The sequence below is a fragment of the Tiliqua scincoides genome, chromosome 11 (assembly GCF_035046505.1).
Source record: "Tiliqua scincoides isolate rTilSci1 chromosome 11, rTilSci1.hap2, whole genome shotgun sequence".
Lineage (NCBI taxonomy): Eukaryota > Metazoa > Chordata > Lepidosauria > Squamata > Scincidae > Tiliqua > Tiliqua scincoides.
The window spans coordinates 25,764,959-25,776,623 of NC_089831.1; the positions used below are offsets into that span (position 1 = coordinate 25,764,959).

At 46.6% G+C, this 11,665-nt stretch overlaps 1 pseudogene; it reads right to left on the reverse strand.

Annotated features, from left to right (window-relative positions):
• Window positions 1–8,785: 8,785 nt before the first annotated feature.
• Window positions 8,786–8,902, reverse strand: LOC136662881 (5S ribosomal RNA; annotated as a pseudogene).
• Window positions 8,903–11,665: the final 2,763 nt, after the last annotated feature.

Consider the following 11,665-nt stretch of genomic DNA (forward strand, 5'->3'; position numbering starts at 1 on the left):
CACATTCTGGCCTCCATCCTCCCACGCTCAGAGCAGATGGAATAGCTCGGCTCAGCTTGTCAGCTGCTTCAAGGTCTCCCCGTTCACAGTGCCAGTGGCCTCGAACTGGCGACCTTCGGATGTTATCTTCAGGCAAATGGCGGCTCAACCCTCTAAACCAGACCTCCTGCCCAGTAACCCAGTAACAAAGAAGTGGCTTGCAGTTCCTAGCTGCAAGGATGTGAGTAACAACAGCCAACGGAATTTACAACTCCATGGAAGGTGATAATGTAGCTCCTAAGCAGACAGAAAGGCGCCCAACAAGGAGGGAATGCAGCTGTGGACCTCCAGTGGGGAGGGGAGAGCTGAGAGGGCTAGCATCCAGCCCCACTTTGGGAAGATGCTGTCCCCAAGAGCTTCTGATTGGACAGTTTAAATGAGTACAGAGTCACCACAGTCCTGTTAGCCTGAGGAGTATAAGAACAAAGCCCAAGGGGTGTGTCGGGGGCTTTTGGGTGGAAAAAGTTGTGGGTGCAACATCCTGCAGGTGGAGAGCCTGGTCCACCAGGGCCATGTGGCCTCATAGGTAACTGGGAGCTGAATGATCTACAAAAGAAAGCTGACCCAGGTGAGAGTTAGGGAATAATAGAGATAGCCAGTTAGCTTTGTTATTTTAATGCTGAGATATTTCCTAGAAGTTTTATGCCTCTAGCATTTGCTGCCTTTTGTAACTTTATGTAACCCTATGTATTTAATAAAGTAAAAATCCTTTTACCAAGTTGTTTCATTGTCTGTTGGGGGACAAAGTTTCAGAATCCTGCCTAGCCGTTCAGCAAGCTACCAAATACTCGTTGAGGTCTAGTAACCTGAGGACTGAGGCTTTAATTAAAGAAAGTGCTCAGTGCCTGCAAGGGATAGAATTAAGCCTCGAGGGTCTCGGTGTCCCTGGACTGAGACACTGGCACATACAGGGTGGTGGCAGTACTACCGAACAGGGGTCCTTGAGGGCTCTAGGGTTCGAGAACCAAGAACTCTGAGCACCCCAAAACCCTGGGAGTGTACGACACTAAGGCTGCCCCTGACTGGGCTAATTTACAGTGGTGTCATTGTCATGCTAAACCCCACAAGAACACCAACCCGACACAATGTGTATAATTAATCGTCTATCAAGGAAAGATGTGCAGCCCAATCCTATGCTTCCTGGCTATCATTGTATCCAGTGGGTGCCAGAAAGCCACCGGGAATCTCCTTGAGGAAGCTCCAAACCCCACAATGGGGCTTCTCATGTTTGTGCCGGCTTTTTACTGGCACAGACTTGAGAGCCTCAGTGTCAGACTTTTCAGCCCAACACGGAGTTCAGGATATGGCGAAGCAGAGCTCTGCCAGTTCCACCCCCGCACTCCAGTTTCTCCTCCCGTCCCGCCCTTCTTTCACCCTCCCCTCACCCTCAGAGTCTGCACCGCCGCCTGGCAGTTCACTTACCCCCCAGCGGCGGTGCATCCTCTTCCTGTCAGCACTGGGTTCAATGCCTGACTGGTGTGAACCAGCACTAGCACTCCTTACTCTCCCAGTGCCATAAACATGCTTTATGGTATGTTTATGGCACCCAGCACTGGTACTAGGGCTCAGAGCTGGTGCTGGGAGGGTTCAGGATTGGTCTCTAGAGCCCTTTAGAGTTGCTGCCAACAACTCAGAAGCTAACTCTGCAGATCACCAGAGTTCCCCTTACCAGCACAGGGTTCTCCTCTTGGAACAAGATTGGCCATTTGGCAAATTACAGCCATCTGTGCGTGGCATCTCCTTCCTGGTGTGGGCTGGACAGAAAAAACTGTTAAGCAGTAACACTTGGTGTCAGCCCGGGCACTTCTTCAAGCAGAGAATGTCCACTGTCACTGGGTTACACTTTAGAGGTGCAAAGATTTCTATGGGGTTAACAATCCCACAAGGAGGTGGATTTAAAATAACTAAATGTGAATGAATGAATGAGAAACCTGATATGCACGTCAGCCTCAGTTGCTCCTCTGTAAAATGGGAATAACAGCAACCTGCCTCCCAGAGATATGGTGAAGTAAAATGCCCATTAGAGATGCTGTTACTATTTTAAGTGGTTATTTTGGCATTAGCATTCCTAGTTCAGTTGACTGTTTAACTAAACAATGCCCCCCGCATAGCTCCAAACACAATTTAGCGAATATGGGGAGGTATTAATTATTATCCGCCAGCTTTGTTTGAGTTATGCAGCAAATGCTGTCAGAGCTTTCCCCACCACCCCTTCCCCAGTCTCAAAAGCTTCCGTAGCGGCACCGCTTGAGAGCAAACGTGCTTTGATTGTGCCTTTATTGGCTCTCAAAGAGATTAAACACTGATTGGGACCCTTCAGTAAACAAAATGATGCTGCCAAGGTGTATGCTAATTGGATATTGCCATGGTGCTAGTTACAAAAGCCTCTACATAATCATGTAATTGAAAAAGTGCATTTTCCAAACACGGCAGCCAGGCGTACAGCACAACCCAGATTTGTGACTGGCCATTCTGCCGCTTTTGGGCCACAATCCAAAGCACGCTTAAAGGGAGACAGCCCCTTTGAACCCTAGTGGGACTTGGCTCTCGCTGAGGAAGCACGCACAGGCTGGCGCACTGCATTTGGAGGGCTGCTCACTTGTGAGAAGGCCTATAAATCAACTTCACAAGAACGTGACTCTGTATCTGAACAGAAAAAGTGCTGGGGGCCGGGTCAGACTATTTGGCGACACTACAGAGGATGAGGCAAATACATTTCTGAGCAGAAATGCATCACCCAGGGGTGGTCCAACCCAGTGGTATAGCGAAGGCATTTGGCACTCGGGCCACAAACAATTTTAACACCCCCCTCCAAATGTGGCCATTTTGGCACTGCTGTAGCCCTGGGTGCTAGGAAAGCATAGGATTGGGCTGCCCATAGTATTGATAGCACAGGCCAACACACATTTTGCTTCCTTAAATGTTACACCAATTCCTGGGTATATTTGGGGTGCCGATTCCAAAAATGGCACCCGTTTTGCCCTCTCACGTCTAGTTTTGGAGACACGGCATAGCCTCTTTAGTGAATGGTTCAAGCAGCTTCCTCATGGGGAAGCCTACACCATGGCTTCCTCATGAGGAAGCTGCTTGAAACATTCACTAATGAGGCTATACTATATCTCCAAAACTAGACGTGAGAGGGCAAAACGGATGCTATTTTTGGAATCGGCACCCCAAATTCACATCAAACCACCATAAAGTTTGGGAAAAACTTTTCTGACCCTCAATTTTGTAGGCCTGTGTAACGTCTCCTGCAAAACTGACAGTAACAGGGCATGCCTATGACATATGTGAGATGCAGCCAAACTCCAATACTGCCAACGTTTAGGTTCATTGCTAAGTCCCTTTAGATATCATCTCTGTGGTGTCCAGCATTCCCTAAAAGTGTTTAATGAATCCTCAATCTTATAATTGGTTGGTGCATTTCAAGGCAATCCTGCTAGCAGGTGAATCTAGTATGACTCTGCCTGGGCCTTGTGCTCAACCAAAGCAGCTCTGCTCTCCGGTCAGGTTTCTAACAGGAATTCGGCAGATGGGCCCAGAGGCAATCCTGCACCCCTTTTCCATCTTGAAATGAGCATCAGAAATGTTATTTCAAACCTCCCTTAGTGCTGTGTAAAACAGATTTTGTCTTAGTTTCTGTTCGTTCTGCTGTGGACTTCTTAAAATTGTGTGATGTGTATTTAAATTTTTCTTGCTGTGATCGTGTATTGTTAAAAGAGGAGCCCCACTACTGTGCCAGAGCTCTCAGGTAGGTCAGGGTGATTGTCTCAAAGTCGACCAGCCTTTCATTGGCTTTATTTCCTTAACAACCAGCAACTCAGCACACCGTTAAAGTGATAAAACTCTCATTGTCAGTGGCTCCAAATGGCACATAAAATTGTTGGCACAATGTACTTAATCTGAGTCATTTCCACAAGATGATCAATGGGGGGTGATGAAAAGGTTCTGCAGCCAGGCAGTTCAGGAGACCGATTTTTAAAAGTCTCTCTTAAGCTAATGTTCCAGGAGCTGCCAAGCCTCTCCCCAAGGTTGTTTATTTCCCAGTAACAGATGAGTTGTTGGCTTTGGTGACTTGCAGCGGAGTGCCCAACAGGCAAGCACGAAGGGGACATATTTCATTTGAATGAGCATTGATATTTCACACACAACTCTGAAAATGCTGAAAACATTGTCCTGTTCAAAGTGACAGAGAGCACAGGGCGTGAAAAAGGGCATCTTAGGAAAGAACCCCATTTTTCTCCTGTGTATAATTATTATAGGGTTTCAAGCATCATTGTCTTGTCCCAAAAAGAGATCCGAGTTCACTCAACCTCTGGTTCAACAGAAAAACTAAGATGGCAATGATTATTTTTCCTTCTCCTATCTCATGTGGTAAGCTGTTGTTTTGAATTAGCTAGATAGCATGCTTTGAAACAAACCAGAATTTTGCAATTTCTCATTCCCAGAGTACATAAGGAGATCCCTGTTGGATGTTTTTTGTTAGCTGCCAAGAAACCTAGTTGAGAGGCCAAAGAGAGAAGTTTTTAACTAAATCACTACTATCCAGCAGCCCCTGCAAAAGGCACCAAGAAGACATTGTGTTTTTGTGGCCTGTTGTATACAATCATGACGCTCCTCACAATGTTGTCAAGATGAAACACATTCTGATGGATTGATGGGAAATGGTCTTCAATTACACAAGTTTTGTCACAGCTGTATTCATCTGCAAATCCATAACAGACTGCGTGCAATTAATTATTCCCTGCTTGACGAGTTTCACGCCGGGGAAAAGAAAGCGTATTTAATGACAAACCAAGCAACCAAGATCAGAAATGACAAAAGAATGGGAAACCAAGAGGGAGCCTGCGACTCGCAGTGTGAGATCGGTTTGTCCAAACACTTCAGCTGAAGTACTTACAAATGACAAACTCACTTAGGGAGAAAGCTGATTTGCCAACGAGAGGAGGAAGCAACCAGTTTGGGCTTACTGATGCAGCACAAGGGCTCCATGAGAATGGCCCAGAGTGCAAATGGTTGGTAAACAATTTGGGAAGGGAGGGCATGTACATGCCCTATCTAGTGATTATATGTTCGCCTTTGTACAAAAAGCCAAACTAACAAGAGAGCCTGCCTGCCCCTTTTTCCAGCCATCTGTGTTCCAAGTTCATGATAGTAGACTATTAGCAACCAAAATGCATGCAAGTTCCAATGAGAAAACAACTTAAAAATGTCCACGGACTGTCATCCCATATACACTTGCTTGGGAGTAAGATAAATCAAATGTAATGGGATGTACTTCTGAGTAAGCTTCTATAGGCTTGCATGGATTGTGTTGCATCTTCTGTGCCTTAGATCCTGAGAGCAAAACCTGGTGCAGTGCCAGTTCTGATCTTGCTTCCCTCTTTCATTTCTTCTTTCTTTTGAACTCTGCAAGCCTTTTCTTCCCTCTCATACAGTAACTGGTTCCCTGCTGACTCTCCAATCCCAGCTGGGCTAAGAACTATCATTTCTTAGATAGAATCATCTAACACTTAACCCCAGAGGCTGCTGAAATGCATAGAATGCTCAAGAATGCAATGCAGCGAAGTCATGATTTGTTCAGTCACATGGCACAGGATGGAGAAAGAGAGATCGTGCTTTGAGGCAGAGGAAGGTCAGAGGCTTACCTCCAGGGTTGACTTTAAGCCAATTGCTGACAATTAGGCCCCATGCCTAAGGGAGCCCCATGCTAGGGTAATCAACTCTTTTCAAATACACACAACAACACAGTGCACCTAACCCCACACTGCAGATTTTATAGAGAACAGCAATGGTTTAAATTTTCTTCTGAATTCATAAAAAGTCTGGAGGTCAGGCCTGGTTAGTACTTGGATGGGAGACCGCCTGGGAGTACCGGGTGCTGTAGGCTTATCCCATGATCTTGGAAGCTAAGCAGGGTCAGGCCTGGTTAGTACTTGGATGGGAGACCGCCTGGGAATACCGGGTGCTGTAGGCTTATACCATGATCTCAGAAGCTAAGCAGAGTCAGGCCTGGTTAGTACTTGGATGGGAGACCGCCTGGGAATACCAGGTGCTGTAGGATTATACCAGAGTCTTTCGAGACTGAAGGTTGCCAACCATCAACCCTATGTTTGTCTATACTGCTGATATCTTGAAACTATTTACTTTTTAAAGGTAATCTATGCATTTTGTTTGTTTACTTGCAGGCTTGCGTGTATGCCATTTTATATTAAAATACACTTAGATACGTTTGGTCCATTAATTTGCATGCACCTTTTAAGCACACATTTTGATGGCTTTCCATTCTATCCTAGAGATATAAAATTTATAATAAATCCTATTGATATCTCTAAGGTTCCATGGACCTTGGCTGTGAACTTGGGGCCCAGCAAAAAAAAAAAAGTTTCCCATTGGGCCCCACAGCTCCAAAAGTGCCCCTCCCCCACAAGACAAGCAGTTTGTTCAACTCAACTCAACAACCTTTAATGGCATAATGAAAATTACTACAACATACTTAAACATAAACGGCACAAATACAAAACAACAGATAAATAATACACAGAAACCACAGGAAAATGCTCACCCAAACACACCAATCAAGGCTTCTTAAAACTATTGTAGGTGAGGACTTTCGCAAGAAACTCAGCAACCAAAGTTGTAATTTTGTGTGAAAAGTCGTGTAAGAGGAACGCAACAAGAAGGTGTGGGGGGGGGCAGAATAACTAGAGAGAACAGGGCCCAAGATAGAACAACGGAATTTACTGAACGCTGGGCAAAGCAAAGAAAATGGGTGACGGAATCAGGCTCTATACCACACCAATTACAACGCCTTAGATCAAGCAGTTTGTTATTCAGCAAGACCTTGTCAATAGACCTGTAATGAATGTCATGTCTGCTTTAAGTTTTACATGAGGGTTGAAGTAGGAGGGACAAAGTATGTGCCTCTTTGCTGTGATGGAAGTTGCAATGAAAAGAACCCTCATACAGTAATGGAAAAGTGACAGGTGGAGGGAGAGCATCAGGCCTTCTGACACTGCTCAGAAGCGGTGGGGCAGAAGTAGTAAAAGCAACATGCATACTATAATGATGGCAAGGGCCTTTTCACTGTTCACTACCTGGCTTCTCCTCCCCGTGTCCCACTCCCCCCAAATTTCAGTTTGACTTGGGGAATTTTCTAAAATTACTTGCAGGATGGGCTCATGTGCAGGTTGCCACATCATTCAGTTCCTTTGGTCTACCAAAGAGCTGTGTTCAGTCATGAAACCCAGCAAAAAGCAATCTTGGTGTCATCATACATATGATTACATCAGCATGCTTTCGGTGTGCTGTTTTCCTGATGCACACATGTGTTCCTCCACACTGGTAAAACTCTGCACAAAAGAATGGGCAGTCGTGCACACAATCGCAAGAAGATTACTTTTTCTCAGTGTTTTATCATTGTTATGTGCCTTGGTAACGTAAAGTGGGGAGGGGGACATGAATGGAGCAGAATGTTGTGGCAAACTACGCATTGCACAAATCTTCTGCAGAAAACTCAATTTTTTTTAAAAAAACGAAGCAACAGAGAGTGCCTAATTTAACAGGACCAGGCAATTTGGAATTCCAGCATCCAAGGAGAAATGTAGGTGGGGAGAATCATGGGAAATTCCCTAGTTAAAGCATGCAAGGACACTGCAGCCCAGCCCCTTCTCCTATGAGGATTTCCTGTATGCATTCTGCATCCATGGGATGCCTCCCTCATTCCCTCTGACGTTCTGCAGCATATGTTAAATTTCTCTCCGCACAGTTGAGCCCAGATGGGCAATGCATGTCCTGCCTCTGTAGCTCTTTCACTGACTTCTCTCACTGTTGCTTGCGGCCTGAGTTGGATGTTTTCTTTTTCGGGGAGGAGGAAGAGGGAGAAGCTGAACGGAACAAATGCCAAAACTTGCAAGCTGCATTGCGGTGATCTTTACTAAATTTGACAGTGAAAAATTTCATTTATCAGCACTGAACCACACTTGGCTCCCATTTCCCAGCTGGGCAGGGCTGCAGGTCAACTGCAATGAATGTCGGGATTCATTGCACAGCGCCCCTTGGAAGTGGCAACGGAGTCAGTGCACGAAATGCAGATGAAAGAGGAGCTGAAAAGCCTTCTTTTGCCTCTACATCAGTGTTTCCTAAACTGCGCAAACTGACTGTTCCCCCCCTACATTTACAGTCATTCCAGGGAACCCAGAAGGCTGAACTGGAGAGCACCATGAGCAGTTAGGGACTTCCAGTCCAGACAAAAGGCTGCAACTTGGTTCACATGTGATCTGTGGCACACCAGTGACTCATCAGGGATGCATGTCAGGCAGTTTGCAAATCTCTTGTTGAAAATGAAACAAATACAATTACTTGCAGAAAGCAAGAGTGGTGTCTTCATCGCTGCTGCAATTTTCTTCTGCAAACTGGGCAACAAGTGGGTGCTTACAAGTGGGTTTTAAAAAATATTTCAAAATTTTTTTGCAACCCACCAAAAATTGGCTCCCAACCTACCGGTGTGGTGATAAGGGGCTTTCTGGGTTAAAAAAAATGGCAGGTGGAATGAGCAGTGCTACAAAACTAATGACATATGCTCAGGGTTGTAGCTAGAGGGGGAGCAAGGTGGGCAATGCCCACCCCGAGTCAGCAGTTTACAACCCTTGCATTTATGGGTCTTTGATGTTTCTCCATACTTATCCTTCAATTTTGCACCAGTATACATGGTTGGCAACCTTCAGTCTCGAAAGACTATGGTAGAAGCCTACAGCACCCAGTATTCCCAGGTGGTCTCCCATCCAAGTACTAACCAGGCCTGACCCTGCTTAGCTTCCGAGATCAGACAAGATCGGGCATGTGCAGGGTAACAGTTACCAGTATATATATCCAACATAATTGCCCACCCTGAAAAAATAGTCGCCCACCCACCTTCAAGAGTCCTGACAATGGGCAGGACAAATAGAATACTCTGAACCTGGGGGGGGGGAGGGCTTTCAACCCCTTATTGTCCCATCTTGAGCCCTCCTAAAATGCCAAGTGTCCCCCTGAAATGAGGGAAGAAGGACTGCCAGGGTTTGACCAATGGTTGCTTTGCCCCTGCATCCGTGGCCTGATACCCTGCGCTCAGCCTGCAAGTGGATCTGTCAACCTCCACCTGCACTTTCTGCCTCTCTTTTCTCCTATGGTCAGTGCCAAACCTCACCAGTTATAGTGGCTGCTTCAGTGTCTGGACCCAGCCAGCCACAACAAGTGCAGGATACAAGAGCCAGGAAAGAGGGCAAGTTTGCTTCTTGTTTGTCCCTGTGGATGGCTAATGCAGGACTCAAAGGAGCAGGGGTGTCTGCAGTGTCCTTTCAGGCATTTTGATGGTTTTGTATGTACCGTTGTGCCATATGCAGACAGCACCATGGGCTGCTGCTTGGCAATCTGGTTATCCAGCACAAAGACTTGCATAATGATTTTCCAAGGCCTTCTCCACCAATGCTGGCTGAGTTTTGGAGTCATGTCAATCAATGCCATAGCTAAGGGAGACTGGGGGGATGGGGTCCACTGCACTGGGTACCACGCCTTAACGGGGTATCAAGGGGGTGCCTTTTGGAGGTCTCCAGAATGCCTTCTGAGACCTGGGAGGATATGGGGGGGTATCAAAAGTTTATGAGCCCCAGATGATTTCAAAAAAAGATTAAAAACCAGACTAGAAGAACCCTGCCAAGTCAAGTCAAAGGTCCACCTAGTTTAATGTCTCCCACACTGGCCAACCTGATGTCCCTGAGGGATGTCTGGAAGATTCCTCTAGTGCACTCTCTCCAATGAATGCCTCTGGCTGTGAGGGCGCTTGAAACTCCCACCCCTACACTCCAATTCTGGTTACAAGCTGCCTCTAAGATGCCTGTGTTGGCGGCAAGTCATTCCACTGGCCTTTCAAGCGGAAGCATGAATAATGGATTCTGACATAAAATTGCTCCTCGAGATCTCCCTGTTATCAAGGCAACTCTTGACCTACACTTGAATTAATAAATTGCTCAGCTTCGCAGCTCCTTAGCAAGCTATTCCATCCCTGTTCCCAACCTGACTCTAGACTGGCAATTTTCAACCAATGTGCTGTGGCACATTGGTATGCTACAAATGGGCCACAGGTGTGGTGTGGGTGTTTGGAGTGGGCCATTGATTAATAGGGCCACTGGGAGATGTGGCCCCCACCCCCGGCAGCATGGTGTGCCTTGTCAATTGTCAAAAAGCTGGTGGTGTGCCTTGACCATTTTAGCACCTTGTCAGGGTGCCCTAAGATGAAAACGGTTGAAAATCGATGCTCTAGACCAGGGGTGTCCAAACTTTTTGACAGGAGGGCCACACCATCTCTCTGACACTGTGTCGGGGGCCGGGAATAAAAGAATTAATTTACATTTCAAATTTGAATCAATTTACATAATTTACATAAATGAATGTATTAGAGATGGAACTTATATAAATGAATGAAGGTCTTGCAATAGTTCAAGGCCTATGAAAGACCTTACACAAAGCAAGGCTGGCCTTTCCTTTGCTGCTGCTGCTGCATCACAGATATGAAACAGCAAGCAGTGGAGGGAGCCCTCGTCCCACAGCTCATGTGAGAGTTCAAACATTTGCCCTCACACTGAGAGCAGTTGCATCGGGCCAGCATGGGCTCCAGCAGGTCTCTGGAGGGCCAGAGGCTCATAGGAGACTGGAGGCTCCCTGCGGGCCGGATTGGGAGTCCTCGAGGGCCGCAAGTGGCCCCCGGGCCGGGGTTTGGGCACCCCTGCTCTAGACCTTAACAATGCTGGTATCTCTGGAACTTTCCAGCACACCGACACTCTTTTTGGAAGGGAGGTAAACAGGTCTTTCTCATTGTGTCTCCTGAGATGAGAGGAAGAACTAGCAAATTATTCTTGCTACTGCTGGTGGTATCACTGAAGTTTGAAATTCTTTGGCTCACACTGGCCACAGTGCCAGTCTGTAGTGCCCCGTTGCACTGTGAAACAAATGACTTTCATGGCACCAAAGGTTTTCTGTGGGGTTGGATTGTCAACTGTCCAAGTGCAAATCCTTCCCACTCTTCTTACACGAAGCTTCAAATGCTCCGCAGTGTGCAAAGGGCAAGGAACCCTGGAATGCGACACTTCTCACCTGCGCTTGACATCTCATGATATTTGCAGCAAAATAGGATGATGAAGAATATCAGTCAAATGCCTGACATGGAAAGCAGGGTATTGCATAAGACAGTTCAGTGGGCAATATTGGGTGGATGCCATGCCATGGCATTTGCCAGGCAATCTACAAGGTTCACTGAGATGGGCACTGCTTTCCTATCTGTCCCTCCACCTGCAAGAAACTTTTCTCGCTTGTTTCTCCTCACACCCTCTGAACTGAAAAAGGAAGAAGGAGAGGGGCAAAGGAGAAAGTGCTCTGCCACTCTAGCCCACTATTTCACCTCCACCTCTCCACACTTCCTCCTCTTTTCCAGACAAGGAAAAGCACAGGCTCTCACATTGCCAGGCCAGAGTATTTGGTAGGTTACCTGAGGCACCAGGGCTAACCCTGTTCAGCTTTGCCTTTGTAGATCCAGGTTATCCCAGTGTTTGTCAGGACACGTTTTCCACGTGGCTCCATCGTATGCACCTCC